This window comes from Delphinapterus leucas, chromosome 2, assembly GCF_059928025.1.
Source record: "Delphinapterus leucas isolate spDelLeu-1000000601 "Yukka" chromosome 2, BTC_Dleu_Yukka2, whole genome shotgun sequence".
NCBI lineage: Eukaryota > Metazoa > Chordata > Mammalia > Artiodactyla > Monodontidae > Delphinapterus > Delphinapterus leucas.
In genome coordinates this window covers 39,785,586-39,801,776 of record NC_143130.1, presented here as the reverse complement: position 1 = coordinate 39,801,776, position 16,191 = coordinate 39,785,586, and the positions used below count along the sequence as shown (strand labels likewise).

The 16,191-nt window shown below is 42.5% G+C and overlaps 1 non-coding gene across 1 annotated transcript; it reads left to right on the top strand.

The window, feature by feature from the left end:
• The first annotated feature begins 11,170 nt into the window (after positions 1-11,170).
• On the top strand, positions 11,171-11,243 carry TRNAR-CCU (transfer RNA arginine (anticodon CCU)). Its single transcript has one exon. It is a non-coding gene; the product is annotated as a tRNA-Arg (tRNA).
• Positions 11,244-16,191: the final 4,948 nt, after the last annotated feature.

Below are 16,191 nucleotides of genomic sequence, written 5' to 3'. Positions count from 1 at the left end.
CAAGCTCACTCATGTAGTTGTTGGTAGGTCTTGGTTATTCCTGGGCTGTTGGACTGAAGCCTCAGTTCCTACTTGGCTGTTGCTCATAGGTCTCCCTCAGTTTTATGTGGACCTCTCTTTTGGCAGCTTATAACATGGCAGCTAACTTCTATCAGAGTGAATGATCCAAGAGAGAAAAGAACAGGATCAAGCCTAGGGTAACCAACTCATCCTGATTTTCCCATAACTGTCTGGGTTTTTGCATTGAAATTTCTGCATCCCAGAAAATCCCTCAGTTCCAGGTAAATCAGGATGGTTGGTTACCCTCTCAAGACAAAAGTTGCAGTCTTTTTTTATAGCCTAATTTCTGAAATGACATATCATCATTTCTTTCATAGCCTATTCATGAGAAATGAGTCTGGTACAGACTCAGAAGGAGGAGATTAAGTTCCACCTTTTGAAGGGAGGAGTATCAAAGAATTTGTAGGCATATTTCTAAAACCACCACATTTGGAGTCCAGTTTCATGGGAAAAGAAAGTATTAAAGAGAGACCCAACTTACTACCTTACATCCTATCCAACTTATCCGCTTCCATAAACATTCCTTCTTCCTCATTTCTTCCTCTTATCAGTGAAAGAGGAAGGCCTCTTTCTAAAGCTAATCCCTTGTCTAAAGCTAATCCTTCCACCTGCTCAAAGCTTCTCTCTTCCACCTCCTCAGGACCTTTTCCCCTTAATCATCCTTTCTCTCCCTTAATTTCTTTCCCTCAGTATGCTCTTCTCCCAGCATATTTGATCACATTCAAATTTTCTTTCAAAATGTTTATGCTGAGTGCTTTATTGAGGTACAATTTACATACAATAAAATGCATAAATAATATGCATACAGCTTGACTAATTTCAACAAATATACATATCCATTTAACCATCATTTACATCTTTCTTCAATTCACTGAAAGCTCATTCTTGGCCCCATCCTGCAGCTAAAAGTCATAAAATAACTGATTGAAACCTCGAGGTCCATTAGGTCCCCTTTTCCAACTTGCCTCCTATCTCTCGGGCTTGTCATTCTCAGCCTCCACCATGGACTCTTTCGCTCACTCCTTTTTTTTTGGCTGTACCATGCAGCGTGCGGGATCTTAGTTCCCTGACCAGGGATTGAATCCGGGCCCCCTGCATTGGGAGCGTGGAGTCTTAACCACTGGACCGCCAGGGAAGTCCCATAGCTCGCTCCTTAAATAGTGAAATCCCGCACCATCTTCTCACCCAAACACTGCCTCTGAGTGATCTTATCTGTTCTCATGACTTCAACTATCTTCTCTATGCATTCAACTCTCCAATATCTACAGCTCTGATCTCCTCCTGGAGGTCAGGCCATTATATCAACTGCCTCTAGACAGCTCCACTTGGATGTCCAGCAGACACCTCAAATTCACTATGTCCAAATGTCTCCATCCTCACTATTCTCCATAAAACAGCTATTCTCCATAAAAATCTTTCAGTAGATCCTCCTGACTTGAGGGATAAGGTTCTTCCTTTTATGTTCCAAATCTCTACAGAGGCACCACCCAATCACAGAAACAAGAAATTGGATAGTGGGACTTCCCTGGTGGTCCAGTGGCCAAGACTCCGCACTCCCAATGCAGGGGGCCTGTGTTCGATCCCTGGTCAGGGAGCTAGATCTCACATGCCTCACCTAAGAGTTTGCATGCCGCAGCTAAAGATCCCACATGCCACAACTAAAACATCCCGCATGCCAATGAAGATCCCTCACCCGGTAACGAAGATCCCTCACCTGGTAACGAAGATCCTGGGTGCCGCAAGTAAGACGTGGCACAGCCAAATAAATAAATATTTTTTAAAAAATAAAAAAGATCACAGTTTTCGTTTAAAAAAAAAAAAAGAAATTGGATTGTGATTCTTGATTCTTCCCTCTCCCTCAACTCCCAAATCCAATTAGTTACCAACTCTTATTATTCTACTTTCTTAATATCTCTCTTATCCGACCACTTTTTCTATTCCCACTGTCACTAGTTTGGTTCATGCTACTGTCACTTATCCTGATTATTGCATTGAACTCCTAATCGGTCTTCCAGCTGCAGTCTTGCTCCATGTATTGCCTCACTCCAGTCTACTCTCTATACTGCAGCCAGAGTGATTTATCCAAACCATTAATTTGATGATGTTACCTCCTTACATAAAATCTTGCAGTCGATCCTCCTGACTTGTGGGATAAGGCCAAATTCCTTAGCATGCTCCAAAAGGCACTTTGTGATCTGGCCCCTGCCTACCTCTCTGACTGGTCTCATTCCTCTGGCATTTAAGAGCGTGTAGTTCCCTGAACGCTGCATACTCTCACTTTTGTGTAAGTTGCTTCCTCTGCCTGAAAAGACCTCCATCTCACCCCAGTGCTTTTTATTCTTCCTTGTCTTTCAAATTCAGCTCATGTATCACCTTCTCTGGGAAGCCTTCACTGCACTTCTCCTACCTGCATACTTACCATCATTTGTGTATTGTGTATCGTGTACCTGTTGCTCTCACCAGACTCTGAGTTTCCTGGGGGCAAGAGCCTTATTACTTATCTTTTACTCCCGAAAACTTACGTGAAACGAACACATAAAAAAAGTTGTCAAATGAATGAATGAAGGTCTTAAAGCCGAGGAGGCCCAGACATTCCAGAGACAGATGGATCAAGAATAATTCTTCTTTTTTTTAACTGTTAATTTTATATTGGAGTACAGTTGATTAACAATGTTGTGATAGTTTCAGGTGTACGGCAAAGTGATTCAGTCATACATATACATGTATCTATTCTTTTTCAAATTCTTTTCCCATTTAGGTTGCTACATAATATTGAGCAGAGTTCCCTGTGCTATATACTAAGTCCTTGTTGGTTATCCATTTTAAATATAACTGTGTGTACATGTCAATCCCAAACTTCCAGTCTATCCTTCCGCCCACCCCCAGACACAAGAATGATTCTAAGGATAGGATTATCCTCACTCAGATCCACAGGGAGAGTGGCCCACAGTGTGTGCTCTAGGCTGAAAATGGATTTATCAAAGTAAAAAGCAGAAGATATAGCCCTAGTTCTTGAAGAGCTTTCAGTATCATTTGCAGCAGGAAAAAAAAAAAAGGTATCTTTATGAAAGAAAACTAGTTAAGGTATAACTGCTAGTCTATACACGCTGTTGAAACTTAGAGAAGAAAAGAATCTTTCAGGCATGCCTTAGTCAAAGGAGATTCCTGGGGGAAGCTGGGCCACAACTGGGCCATCTTTGCACTGTAATAGAGGAAGCATAAGCACAGATTAGAAATGGGGTTAGGTATGGGGAGATGGCTAACAACCAGGCTTCGCTCCTTGGAGCTTACAGTTTTGAAGAAAAGATAGGCTGAGTAAGAAATAATTGGGCTGAAAAGAATTCGTTAGGAAGGAATAGGACCTGGAGAGATTCATATAAACTGGGTGGATCTGGAAAGGCTTAAGGAGGTTTCCCTGCAGTGCTGGGGTGGAAACAGGATCTCTTATGAAAATAATTCAGATATTTAGGACAAGTGATCCCACACTAGATAAAGATGTAAAGACTAAGGAATTAACTTTTCCAAATGTGGGACTCTAACATGCTATTTTCTCTGCTCGCTGGACTGCCAGTCTTTCCAAACACATGAGTCTTTTGGACCCCATCAATCACAATGGCATGCCTAGTATTTTCCTTTATATCAATATATAGGCCTGCCTGAAGGAAGCATCTTACAGAGTGTGTCAGGCCCAGTTGACTTTGAATTACAGATCAACCACTCACTAGCTGTGTGATCTTGAGCCAGTCAGTTAATTCTTTTTATCCTCAGTTTTTTGATGTGTAAAATGGGAATAAAAATCATTTTCATCATTTGAAGGTTAAACAAGATAGTACATGTTAGTAAAGCTGTTAGCACAATGAATGACAAATGGTAAGTGGACAATGAATGATAATAATTATTAAAAATAGGAAGTGGGTTCAAACTGATGTCCAAATCCTCAGGCCTGTCATTATATAACTGAGCCCCAGTTAGTCACTTCTATACAAATCAAGGGTGTCTACAGCAGAAGCAAAGTTGACTCTATTTTTGAAAACCCTATTCAAAAAAACTATGATCTCACCAGTTTCTCCTTGACCTTCCCAATGAAGGAAGTGGTGGGTGGAAGGAGAAGGACTCTTTATGACCCTGACAGGAAAGGAAGTGGCCCAGGCATATCAGGGAAGGCCAGTGCACACACCACACTGGAAGCCTAGCTCTTCCCTGGTGCCACCTCCCAAAAGGATCTATCTGGGTTTGCTGGGAGGACCCATCCACACAGCCTCCCCAAGGTCAGGTCAGGGGCTCGAGATGAGACTTTCTGCCCACCAACCCAGTGGCTATGGTCATCAGAGACCATGGTTTTAAAAGATGCTGTAGTTTGGGACTTCCCTGGTGGCGCAGTGGTTAAGAATCCGCCTGCCTAATGCAGGGGGCACGGGTTCGAGCCGAAGGTCCCACAGGCCACGGAGCAACTAAGCCCGTGTGCCACAGCTACTGAGCCTGCGTGCCACAACTACTGAAGCCCGTGTGCCTAGAGCCTGTGCTCCGCAACAAGAGAAGCCACTGCAATGAGAAGCCTGCACACTGCAATGAAGAGTAGCCCCCGCTCACTGTAACTAGAGAAAGACCACGCATAGCAACAAAGACCCAATGCAGCCATAAATAAATAAATAAAAGATGCAGTAGCTCTGTATAACATGGGGCGTCAGGAAGAAATATCATTCCCCGAAATCAAAGGTGCCTTCTGTGCAGAGAGATTACTAGAGTCACTCAAGTTTCCCTGGAAGATTTTTGGAGCGCTCTCTTTAAAAAGTCCTGGACAGCTGCAAGGGCAGCTGGGAGAAAGAAGCACCGGCTTTCCGGGTTGGTATGTGTGTACAAGGGGCCGGGGGGTGGAGGGCACCAGTTTCCTGTTTGCCCATTCTACTTTGGCTAAAAAGAGAAAGGGGCCTTGCTGTTTGTTTTTTAGTTCTTAGAGAGGAAAGAGCCGTGTTGTGAATGTGGAGGTCCTGTGGGTGAAGGGCCAAGAGTGGGGGCAACTGTAGCCTCTCCCCCTAACTGGGGCTTATACCTCCTCTGTCAATGATGAGCTTTTTTTGAGCTTTTGCATCTTACAGCTAATGACAGGGGTTGGCTCTTCTTGATAGCTTAGGGATCCTGTGGGAATCTGTTGAGGCAATAATGAATCACCACTCGAAATGTGGTTTGTGTAAATTTGGATTTGAATATAATGTTCTCTTAATGTAACTACATTCAAAGATATGATCACTAGCAATCATTTATACATGCACTGAAATAGTAAAAAACATTAACCTAAAGGCTATTCTGAGCCTGTCTTCAAGGTGCTCGTGCTGAAACTCTGCATGGTTTAGTCACTGCCTCTCTCATCAGTCTGACCTCTGATTCTTTGTCAATGCTTCACCACACAATCCAGGCATATGCAAACACCTGCAGCCCCAGGATGTGACAGAGGGGTTAATGAAGAGTTCTGGACCAAACTGCTTTACCCTCTACAAACTGTGTGACTCTAGACAAGTTATTTTACTTCTTTGTACCTCAATTTCTTTATCTGTAAGCAGGGATTGTGGTATCTCAAGTTTTTATGAAGATAAAGTGAGCTAAGAATGTAAACCACTAGAACGGTACCTGATACTTAGTAAATAATGGCTATTAAGTGTCATCTGCTGTGTGAAGCCTGCTCAGACCTCCCCTGGGCAGGATTAACACTGCTTCATTAGTTCCCCTCCTGAATTTTATACGTACTTTTATTTGTCCTTTGGTACATGGAACTTCAATCATGTTCAATTTTCTGAATCAGAAATACAGTATCAAGGCCTGACATAATCTGAAAAGAGAATAATCACTGTAGGAGAAGTTCTTGCTTTTATAAAGAAGAGCTAGTTAACCCACTTGAGTCTGTAACTAGTAAAGTTGAACTGAACTGGTGAAGGAATACTTTTGGGGTGGAGTACTTCCTGTGCTGGGCCTGCCTATTCCAGATTTGTCAACATCCTGCCTTCCAGCTCCCACTGTTAAATAGGCTGACCAGAGAAAAATGCATGATACCAGCCTTACCTCTCACCCTGGGGGCCCCAATCGCACCAAGCTTTTTTCAGTTACACAAAAAGCTTCTGGGCCTTCCCTACCTCTGCTCTTTCTGCCTCGAGCATTTTTTAGCCCTCCCTTCTCCCTTTTCTTAGCCACTCTTTAGGCAATCTTCATTCCCTCCTCCACTCCAAAGGCCTTCTCTTATCTCTCCAAGATGGGTTAAATTATTCTCCTAAGTAGCCGCTCAGCCCCTCCCTCATATCTCCCCTATCACAACACTTACTACATTTTATTTTACTTATTTGCCTGGATTTTCTGCTAAATTGTAGGTTTCACAAGCCAGGGAATATGCCTGTAAAACTAGCCCTAGGTGCAACTGACCCATGGTTGGTGTTTAGTAACTGTTGTTAAGAGGAAAAAAATAAACGAACAAGTGAACAGAAGGAATGAACATTTGGTAGCAGGCATCTGCATCACATTCCCTGCCTTTTTAGCTTCCCAAGCGATTCTGTGCACCGTGGATCTAAAAACAAACAAACAAATAAAAAAAGCCATTTCTCAGGGATAGAAAGAAAATCGACTGGGAGTGCTGTACCTGAAACATTTAAAATTTCAAACTGGAGACTCTTAGAATATGAGAGTTTTCATCCACTTCCTCATAATTCAGTCCTACCCAATTCAACATGTTTTGAAAGAAAGAAAGAAAAAAAGAAAGAGGAGAAAAATATTTAGACAAAATAACTCAATTTTCTTTAAGCTTGGGCTGCTTGATACATGGTTCACTGAGCACTTGAAATGGGGCCAGTCTGAATTGAGATGTGTGTTGCAAGTATAAAATACATCCTAGATCTGGAAGATGTAGGATGAAGAAAGAAATGTAAACTATTGGCAATATTGGTTAGAAGTTGTAATGATAATACTTTTGATATATTGAGTTAAATAAAATACATTAAATTTAATTTCACCTATTTCTTTTCACTCTTTTTAATATGGCTATTAGATAATTTAAAATTGCATTTGTGGGCATGTAGAGGTTAATTTGCAAGTTGGGTCAGATGGCTACCTCTTTTCTGCTCAGATCTGCTTTTTCAGTCCTTTCCTGGTCTACTAAATGCCCATGAACCCTAGCATTTTCTCCCCTGCCTTTGTTGTGACCTCTGGGGCTGGGACTTTGGTGTGGCAACAGGGTCTGCCCCCTGTGTCCTGACCTTAGGTCCTAGTTGCCCAGTTTGCTCACCAAAGCTCTGTTTCTATCCCTGGCCAGAGCCTGTGACCTGACCATAACACTACACAGTTCCCTTTGGACTATGGTTTGGTTTTGGTTTACTCTGTGTTCATTGCACGTGGGAGTTTAGCAAAAAGAAATGATATCTGTTCTTTAGGCAGATATTTTGAAGTCACCTCTCAGAAAACATTCATAGATGAGAATATACCACAAAAGGTCTCAGGTTGATAATCGTAATAAACAATTTGTCAATATGTGCAAACTGTTTTCACCTCCATCCCCTTGAACTAGGAGATTGATGCTCCAATGAAGCAACCATTTGGGTAGAGGGTTGGGTGAATCAATTGACCACGCAATTGTCCTGAGTCTTCAGCTGTAACTTTTTAGACCATGCCAACAAATCCTCTTACTACAGAAAGGTCACCTCAGTTCTCTGGCTTGAATTTTCTCCTACGTAAAGCAAGGCTTTCTGAATAACGCCAACTTCAACAGTCCATAAATTTACATATGTGAGTGGGAAGGAGAGTAATTCTAAATAAACACAAATCATTAGTACACACATCTCTCCCACTCTTTATTCCTTCCCTCAGTCCCTCCTCCTGAGTAGTGCCAGCTTTTCTGCTTATCTGTGGTATACGAGTAGACAAGCATTGGTGCTTTAGAGCCATAAGACCTGGGTTCACATCCTGACTCTGCCCCATACTAGCAGTGTGATTTGGGGCAAGTGACTTCACTTTCTAAGCCTCAGTTTCTTCCTCTATAAATTGGTGATAACGTCGTCTTATGGAAAACATCTGGCTCAGAGGAGCTGTTTATTACCATGTTATGCTTGTATCATACCCCTGCTGACTTTGGGGAGCCCTAGTACAATTGCTGCCTTTGCCTTATTAAAAAATAATAATAATTAGGGAATTCCCCCGCGGTCCAGTGGCTAGGACTCCATGCTTCCACTGCAGGGGGCTCGGGTTCAGTCCCTGGTTGGGGAAATAAGATTCCTGCAAGCTGGGCGGCGCGGTGAATAAATAAATAAATATATACATAAATAAAATAATTATGTATACAAAGCTTTCCCGACCTTTAGAAAGAAAAATACACCTCACTGACTTAGTCACTTTCTTTGGTTAATGTCTTACTTTGCCCTTTCATTTCACAGTCAGTATTCTTGGAGTGCATGTGCTTTACTGCCCTGCCGTTTTTTCTCTCCTTTCTTCTCTGCCATGTGTCATCTGCTTTGACACTACAGTGACCCTCCAGACCCTACTTCAGTAATGACCAGTCAGCTGGCAAATCCAGCGGTCCCCTATCCGTCCCCATTCTCCCCAACTTCACCACCGTGACATTTGGCACTCACCACCCCTTCTTTAGATGCTTCCCTCCTCCTGGAGTTCCCAGGACCACCGGAAGTTACCCAACCAGGCAGATCAGTACCCTTACAAATTTACCAGCTCCTGGCGGTCTAGTCTGCTTCCTCTGGTTTCTGACCATCCCATTTTTAAATGGTATGGCACAATTTTTTCTTCTCTCTCCTCAGACCTCCCACCAGCCGCCGCTCCTCGCCCCTCCCCCACTGGTGACATTCCTTCTCGCTTGCCTGTGGTTACTTCTGAGCCGGCACCTGCAGCCAGGCAACGCTCAGCGCCACTCCTCCAGCTCGCCAGCGGAAGTGGCTTCCTAGCTAAAGCCGGGCCTTTCACCTTTGCCAGAAAGCCCTCCCCTCCCGACATCTGGGTACCCTTAGCGGGAAGGAACAGATCATCAGTGATGTGTCTTTAGCCTCTCCCTCTCTACTACACCCTCCCTGGGAGCATTTAGGATATCTTTTCATCTTAAAAAACAACACAAACAAACAAAAAAACCTTCCTTGGCCTCACTTCCCCTTCTAGTCTTCTCTCTCTTCTATTTTAACAAAAGTTCTTGACATCAGCCCATGCCCTCTGCTTCCTCCTCTTGCTCTCCACTCTGGTTTCTGCCTTACAACTCTGCTGAGGGCTCCCTGCATGTTGTGAATTCTAGGTGCTTTATACAGATGTAAGATCCCCTTAATCACGAGGGTGGTGATAGTACTGTCTCTGTAAAACACCTGTGGGGTGTAGATGACTTCAGTAAATTAGCCAAGGTCCCAAGCCTCTGGCAGGGGTTTGCAATCAGACCGTTGGGCTCAGAATCTATGCTCTTGGCCACCATGCCATACCATACCCCACGCCTCAAACTGTTCTCAGCACTCGGCCCAGTGCCTTGCATGTGGCAGGTGATGGATAAACATGTCTGAGTGAATGAACACATCCTGGCCCCATAGTTCAGGTTCTTATTCTCTCACTCTTAGACTAACAAACCCAAGAGCAAAGGGTTCTTAAAAAGTGCATGGGCTTGGGTTTATGCCTATTTTTCTGACAGAAACATAGTTCTCATGGTTTTCATGGGTGCCTATGTCCCCCCAGAAGTTAATAACTTCTTCATTCATTCATTTTTCTGTCTTCAGTTTCATTTTCCCCAACCTCCTCCGCTTTACATCCTGTACATTGCCATTAGACGACTGGATTGTCAATGTTTTGTTCTAATTCTGTTACTGGTAAAAACATAAGAACAAATAACCTCCCTCCACCTGAAAAGTCTTGAATGCCTCCCTGGATGACTGCCTCCAAGATAAAAATCAAACACTTTGGCCTAACGGCCAAGACTTTTGGTAATCAAACCCTAACACATTTTACCAGTGCTATCTCCCACTTTTACTTGAATCCTCTGTTCCAAACTGAAGTCTTCTTGTAACTTCAAAATTTCTGTTCTAACCCAACTTTCAGCAATTCATTCAACAATAATGTATTGCGTTCCAGGTCTAAACCAGGCACTGTGCCTGGGCCTGAAGATACAAAGATGAATACAACACAGTCCTTACCCTTGGGAAATTACCAGTCTAATCTGGGAGAGAGATGTGACAACAAAATCCTCAAAATATGGGATGGCAAACAATTCATGGGAATTATTCCTACTTGGAGGCAGGCTGGAGCTGACAGCAGGAAGACTTTCTAAGTTAAACATGTCTGTACTCTTTACATGTTTCTTTTACAACAAGCATGCATTAATTTTGTAACCAGGAAAAAGGTAATATTCAGTGAAGATTATGGTTGATTTGATTTTGAGCTTCTGAGTTTCAAAGGAGAATAACCATAACTGTAAAAGAATTCATAAAATTAATGAGGAAAAGACAGTCAAGCAATGGAAAAATGGGCAAAAGCTTTGAAGAGACATTTCCCCAAAGATGAAATATTTGTGGTCAATAAATATATGAATACATGTTCAACCTCATTAATCATCAAGAAGTACAAATTGAGACCACAATGAGATTCTATTCGGTATCTATTTGAGAGGTGAAAATTAAGAAATCTGACAAAACCAAGTGTTGAAGAGGATTTGGATCAATAAGATCTTGTATACAATGTTGTTGAAACCGTAAATTGGTAAAAACCACTTTGGTTAGCAGTTTGGAATTATCTTGTAAAGCTGAAAGTTCACTTAGTCTTTGACCCAACAAGTCTACTCCTGTATAAATACGCAAGAGAAATTCTTGCACTTGTGCACCAGTGGGTTTTATACGAATATTCTTAGTAGCACTTTTGCAATAGCAAAAGCCTGCAACAATCCAAATGCTCATTATCAGGAAACTGGTTGTATTAGTTTGAAGTCCTCAAAAGCAGAGACTGGGACGAGGACTTGGGTGCAAGTTGTTCATTTGAGAAGTGACCTCAGGCAGCAGGGGTGAATAAGAGGGTGAGATTGAGGCAAAGTAGCAGGAAACACCAACATAAGGAGTGTGATTCCATGGAGACCTCTGAGAAATATACAAAATGCCTCCCAGGGACTTCCCTGGTGGTCCAGTGGCTAAGACTCTGTGCTCCTAATGCAGGGGGCCTGGGTTCGATCCCTGGTCAGGGAACTAGATCCCACATGCTGCAACTAAGAGCTCACATGCCGCAACTAAGAATTCACATGCCACAACTAAAGATCCTGTGTGCCGCAACTGAAGATACTGTGTGTCACAACTAAAAGCCCTCATGCAACAACTAAGAGCCCACATGCTGCAACTAAGATCCCACACACAGCAACAAAGATCCCGTGTGCTGCAACTGAGACCCAGCACAGTCAAATAAATAAATAAATATTTTTTAAAATCCCGTATAAAAAAAAAATGCCTCCCAGAATTGTCCATCTGAAGAAAGGGAGCTTGGGGCATTTATCCCTTGGCTCACACCCCCCATTGGTTGAGGGTTAATGCTCTTTACTTTCAGTCTGTGTTTGGGAGTGGGCTGAGAAGGCTCTTGTGGCTTTTGAGAAGGCCTTAAAGCAGAAATTGGAGAGGCCCACGGCCTAGCACTTGCGGTGGGCATTGTAAGTAAATGGGAGGCCCCACAAAACTGGCTACCACATATTTGGCTAAAACCAGTTGTGGGCCAAAGGGAAGAATACAGGGCACCAAGAGCCTTTGCTGCCAGCAACAAATTAATATTAGCATATTTACAAGTTGAAATAGTCGACAGCAGCAACCATAAATAAACTCAGCTCCAGGCAACAAACCTGAGATGGATCTTAGCAATAAAACATGAAAGGTGAAAAAGAAGTCCCAGGACACACCACTATGTATAAAATATCAATACATAAAGAACAAGGATTTACTGTATAGCACAGGGAACTATATTCAATATCTTGTAATAACCTATAATGGAAAAGAATCTGAAGCTATACAGCTGAAACTAACACAATATTGTAAATCAACTGTAGTTAAATTTAAAAAAAATGTTCCCAGGTTATTATGTAGGGAATGATACTACTTTAATAAACAAAACAGCTAAAATTAATAATATATGTTTTGGAAATATGTATGCATGTTCACACACACACAAATACATACTTATGTATGTATGTAAATACATAGACATATACAAATTTGAAAAAAATTTATTTATCTTTGGCTGCGTTGGATCTTTGTTGCTGCACACGGGTTTTCTCTAGTTGCGGTGAGCCGGGGCTACTCCTTGTTGCAGTGTGCAGGCTTCTCATTGTGGTGGCTTCTCTTGTTGCAGAGCACGGGCTTTAGGCACACGGGCTTCAGCAGTTGCAGCAAGTGGGCTCAGAAGTTGTGGCTCATGGCCTCTAGAGCGCAGGCTCAGTAGTTGTGGCGCATGGGCTTTGTTGCTCCGCAGCATGTGGGATCTTCCCTGACCAGGGATTGATCCCACGTCCCCTGTACTGGCAGGTGGATTCTTAACCACTGCGCCACCAGGGAAGTCCCTCCACTCTTTTTTAGGTTCTATTCCCATGTAGGTCATTATATAGTTCCCTGTGCTATACAGTAGGTTCTTATTAGTTATATATTTTATATATAGTGTTGTACATATGTCAATCCCAATCTCCCATTTTATCCCTCCTGCCTCCCCCCCTTTACCCCTTGGCAACCATAAGTTTGTTTTCTACATCTATGACTCTATTTCTCTTTTGTAAATAGGTTCATTTGTACCATTTTTTTTAGAATCCACACACAAGCAATATCATATGATATTTGTCTTTCTCTGTCTGACTTATGTCACTCAGTATGACAATCTCTAGGTCCATCCACGTCGCTGCAAATGGCATTATTTCATTCTTTTTAATGACTGAGTAATATTCCATTGTTTATATGTACCACATCATCCTTATCCATTCCTCTGTCGATGGACATTTAGGTTGCTTCCATGTCCTGGCTATTGTAAATAGCACTGCAATGAATATTAGGGTACATGTATATTTTCGAATTATGGTTTTCTCCAGATATATGCCCAGGAGTGGGATTGCTGGATCATATGGTAGCTCTATTTTTAGATTTTTAAGGAAGCTACATACTGTTCTCCATAGAGGCTGTACCAATTTACATTCCCACCAACAGTGTAGGAGGGTTCCCTAAAGAAGCAAGACTTTTTAACTTTAAATTTTTATAAAGCTAGGACAATTTTTAAAAATAATTTTTTTGGAATTCCCTGGTGGTCCAGTGGTTAAGACTCCACAGCTATCACTGCTGAGGGCATGGCTCCAATCCCTGGTTGGGGAACTAAGATCCTGCAAGCCGCATGGTGCAGAAAAAATATATATATATTATTTTTAATAAAATGTTTTTTGTTTTTTTTATTTTTTTAATTTTTTTTTTTTTTATTTTTGGCTGCGTTGGGTCTTCGTTGCTGTGTGCGGGCTTCCTCTGGTTGTGGCAAGTGGAGGCTACTCTTCGTTGCGGTGCACAGGCTTCTCATTGCGGTGGCTTCTCTTGATGCAGAGCACGGGCTCTAGGTGCGTGGGCTTCAGTAGTTGTGGCACGCGGGCTCAGTAGTTGTGGCTCGCAGGCTCAGTAGTTGTGGGCTTAGTTGCTCTGTGGCACGTGGGATCTTCCTGGACCAGGGCTCGAACCCTTGTCCCCTGCAATGGCAGGCGGATTCTTAACCACTGTGCCACCAGGGAAGCCCTAAAATGTTTATTTTTTACATAAAAATATTTTTAAGAGCAAGAAAATGATAAACACAAGATTAAGCAATGGGGTGGTGATCATTCTGTAATGTATAAAAATATCAAATCACTGTGTTGAACACCAAGAACTAATGTAGTGCTGTAGGTCAGTTATACTTCAAAAACCCCCCAAAGAAACAAGCAAACAAACTCTAAGAAAAAGAGGTCAGATTTATGGTTACCAGAGGCAAGGGTATGGGGAGGGGATGGGGAGGGGAAGGGGAATTGGATGAAGGTGGTCAAAAGGCACAAACTTCCAGTTATAAGTACTAGGGATGTAATGTACAACATGAGTAATATAATGAACACTGCTGTATGTTATATATGAAAGTTGTTAAGAGAGTAATCCAAAGAATTTTCATCACAAGGAAAACAATTTTTTTCTTTTTCTTTTATTATGTATCTATAAGAGATGATAGATGTTCACTAATCTTATTGTGGTAATCACTTCATAATGTATGAAATTCAAATCATTATGCTGTACGTCTAAACTTACACAGTGCTCTATATCAGTTATATCTCAATAAAACTGAAAGAAAAAAAGATTAAGCACTGGATGGGGGAATATATGTAAGTCGTCAATTCTAGTTTTTAGGTTGAATAAGTAACAAAAGATGGTCACACATGAACAAAAGAATATAGGGTCCCTGACCCATGGAACATATTTAACCCCATCATGTACACCTGAGCTCCAAGAACTAGAATTATATGGTTCTTACATCAGTAAGATGTACTGATAACACAAAGGTGGGAACTGGAAGATACTCCCTCACACCAGGGAAGGTCAGGGAAGCTTGACCAAAAAGGTGGCAGTTAATGGGCTTAAAAGAATAAGAAGATTGCCAACCTTGGGAGGAGGTGGGAAGGTTCCAAACGGAAAGAGCAGTATGGACAATGGTACAGAAATGAGAGACAGTGCAGCATTCAATAGACTTCAGACAATTACAGTTGATAGAAGAGGAGAATGAAAGAGGTACATGCAAGTGATGGATCCAGAAGATAAGGTCCATGATAAGGAGGTTAGGCCTTATTCCACATGGTAAGCAAATAAGAGCATTGGAGGGTACTTTTTACTGATTATTTAAACAATCTTTTTAAAAATAAATTTATTTATTTATTTTTGGCTGCATTGGGTCTTTGTTGCTGCGTGCTGGCTTTCTCTAGTTGCAGCGAGCAGGGGCTACTCTTTGTTGCAGTGCATGGGCTTCTTACTGTGGTGGCTTCTCTTGTTGCAGAGCACAGGCTCTAGGCGCACGGGCTTCAGTAGTTGTGGCACGCAGCCTCAGTAGTTGTGGCTAGCTGGATCTAGAGTGCAGGCTCAGTATAAACAATTTTTTTTTTTTTCTTTTTTGGCGGTACGCAGGCCTCTCACTGTTGTGGCTTCTCCCGTTGCGGAGCACAGGCTCCGGACGTGCAGGCTCAGTGGCCATGGCTCACGGGCCTAGCCGCTCCGCGGCATGTGGGATCTTCCCAGACTGGGGCACGAACCCATGTCCCCTGTATCGGCAGGCAGACTCTCAACCACTGTGCCACCAGGGAAGCCCTAATTTTTTAACATTAACATTCTTTATTTTAATTTAATTTATTTTATTTTTTGTCGGATCTTAGTTGCAGAGTGCAGGCTTCTCTCTCTAGTTGTGGAGCCCAGGCTTCTCTCTAGTTGTGGCACACAGGCTCCAGAGTGCGTGGGCTCTACAGCTGAGGTGCGTGGGCTTGGGCTTAGTTGCACTGCAGCATGTGGGATCTTAGTTCCCCGACCAGGGATCGAACCTGTGTCCCCTGCCTTGGAAGGCGATTCTTAACCACTGGACCACTAGGGAAGTTCCTGGAGGGTACTTTTTAAAGCAGGGTACTGACAAGATTTGTTTCAGAAAGATCCTTATAGCAGAGTGGAGGACTGGTTGGAGTGTGCTGCAGGCAGGAAGATCAGTTAGGATAGTCTGATCTTAGGCCGGGTGAGAGATATCAAAGTCCTGATTTACTCAGGAGCTCTGCTGTGTGTAGGCATGTATGGGCTTTTTTTAAGAGGTAGAATGGGCAGAATTTTATTTCCATTCTCTCCTGTGCTTTTCTTTATAGCACCTATCACCCTTGACTTATATTTACTTATCTGTTGTCTCTTTCCCCCTACCAGGATGTAAACTCCAGGAGAGTGAGGATTTTAAGTTAATTTTGTTCCTTCCTCAATCCCCAGGGCCTAACAGTTCCTGGCACATAATAGGTACTGAACAATTACTTGTTGAAGGCATGAAGTTTAGCTGGGAAGGAGACATACAGGGTAATAGCCAATAGGGGAAGAATTTCTAATGCTACACTCTGATTTAGCTCTGTATCTCCTATTAATCTCTTCCAGAGTT